Source organism: Monodon monoceros, unplaced genomic scaffold (assembly GCF_005190385.1).
Source record: "Monodon monoceros isolate NGI ecotype Baffin Bay Population unplaced genomic scaffold, NGI_Narwhal_1 Super_Scaffold_22, whole genome shotgun sequence".
In the NCBI taxonomy this organism is placed as follows: domain Eukaryota; kingdom Metazoa; phylum Chordata; class Mammalia; order Artiodactyla; family Monodontidae; genus Monodon; species Monodon monoceros.
The window spans coordinates 1,174,231-1,176,606 of NW_021703779.1; the positions used below are offsets into that span (position 1 = coordinate 1,174,231).

At 39.0% G+C, this 2,376-nt stretch overlaps 1 non-coding gene across 1 annotated transcript; it reads left to right on the forward strand.

The window, feature by feature from the left end:
- The first annotated feature begins 215 nt into the window (after nt 1-215).
- On the forward strand, nt 216-318 carry LOC114906692. The gene has a single exon (XR_003796508.1). It is a non-coding gene; the product is annotated as a U6 spliceosomal RNA (small nuclear RNA).
- Nucleotides 319-2,376: the final 2,058 nt, after the last annotated feature.

Sequence of the window (2,376 nt, forward strand, 5' to 3'; positions counted from 1 at the left end):
TAACAGCATTATTCATAACAGCCAAAAAATGAACACAACCGGAATGTTCATTAACTGGTGAATGGATGGACACACTGTGGTATTTTTTCATACAATGGAATACTATTCAGCAATAAAAAGAAGTATTGATACATGCTACAGTGTGGATAAACCTTGAAAACATTATGCTATATGAAAGAAGCCAGACACAAAAGACCACATACTGTGCTCACTTCAGCAGCACACTTACTATTAATAAAATTTGAAACAATACAGAGAAGATTAGCATGGCCCCTGCGCAAGGATGACATGCAAATTCATGAAGCATTCCATATTTTTTCGGGACAGTGGCAATAATATTGTAATATATAAATGTATCAAAATAACACATTGTACATCTTAAATTTACACAATGTTACACGTCAAATGTATTTAATTTAAAAAAGACCACATACTGCATTATTCCATTTTATAAAATGTCCACAACAGGCAAATGATAGAGATAGAAAGTAGATTAGCTAGGGCCGGGGGTGTATGTGAGTGTTGGGTTTGGGGAGTAACTGCTAGTAAGTATTGAGTTTCTTCTGGGGGTGATGAAAATGTTCTAAAATTAGGGCATGGTGATGGTTGCACAATTCTGTAAATAAACTAAAAACCATTGAATTGTACACTTTAAATGGGTCAATTTTATGGTATATATATAATTTATATCTCATTAAAGCTGTCAAAAATATACATTGCATAGTTCTAGATGAAACCTTTCATGAATGGAAGTTGAGGTTCACCTACCAGGCTAGAAACTTGGTTGGTAAGCTTTCACTGTTCTTCTCTTTATCAGACCTGAAAATGCAGGTCTGAAGAATAAGAGATTTGTCCATACCTCTATGATCCCTTCCACTCCAACATTCTCTGCATCCTCAAAATTAATGAGACTGAGAGAGAGAGAGAGAGAGATGATACCAAGTTTTACAGGTTATGATTCCATTGCTGCTATGGCATATAATGGAATCACAGATCAATTTACTCATTCATATATGTGCATATCAATTAGAAGGCAATCCTTCATTTTAGTAGATTAGGTGGTAGCTACTCTCTGGATGATTCAGAAGCATTTAAAGTCTTCACACCTCAAAGAGTTCCCCTTTCTGTTCTGTCCCCAACTCCCTTAGCTTATTTTGGCCTAGGCTTTGATTCTAATAGTTCTGTCAAATATATACTACACAGGGCTTCCCTGGTGGCGCAGTGGTGGAGAGTCCGCCTGCCGATGCAGGGGACACGGGTTCATGCCCCGGTCCGGGAGGATCCCACACGCCGCAGAGCGGCTGGGCCCGTGAGCCATGGCCACTGAGCCTGCGTGTCCGGAGCCTGTGCTCCGCAACGGGAGAGGCCACAACAGTGAGAGGCCCGCGTACAGCAAAGAAGAAAAAAAAAAAAAAACACTACACAAAGTGTTTGATTAATGGATTTGATCAAGATGAAGGGGAGATTCCAGTGGCTTGCCACAGAACCACATTGTTACCAACATCACTGAAGACACTGACTCCTCATTCAATTTGTTAGTTACTCAAGGATAGGAGGGGCAGAATATTACATAATAGAGTGAAGATTAAAAAGTATCTCAGTAAGCTGGAACAAAGTGCTGAAACAAACAAAATCAAATTAAATAAGAATAGATATATTGTAAAAGTTCAATAAATCCATTTCACATGAACAGAATGAAGGAGACCCAGCTTCATAATCACTCATTTAAAAGAAGTTGGTGGGATGTAAATTGGTGCAGCCACTGTGGAAAACAGTATGGAGGTTCCTCAAAAAACTGAAAATAGAACTACCACATGATTCAGCAATTCCACTGCTGAGTATATATCCAAAGAAAATGAAAACGTTAATTTGAAAAGATACATGGACCCCAATGTTCAAAGCAGCATTATTTACAATAGCCAAGATATGGAAGCAACCTAAGCATGCATCAACACATGAATGAATAAAGAAGATGTGGAGATATATATACACAATGGAATACTACTATGCCACAAAAATGAATGAAGTTTTGCCACATGCAATGACACAGATGGACCTGGAGGGTATGATACTAAGTGAAATAAGTCAGAAAGAGAAAGACAAACACTGTCTGATGTCACTTATATGTGGAATCTAAACAACAAAACAAACTAGTGACTATAACAAAAAAGAAACAGATTTACAAATATAGAGAACAAACTAGCGGTTACCAGTGGGGAGAGGGAAGAGGGGAGGGGCAAGATAGGGGTAGGGGATTAAGAAATACAAACTACTGGGAATTCTCTGGCAGTCCATCCAGTGGTTAGGGCTTGGCACTTTCCCTGCCGTGGGCCCAGGTTCAATCCCTGGTCAGTGAACTAAGATCCTGTAACCCGT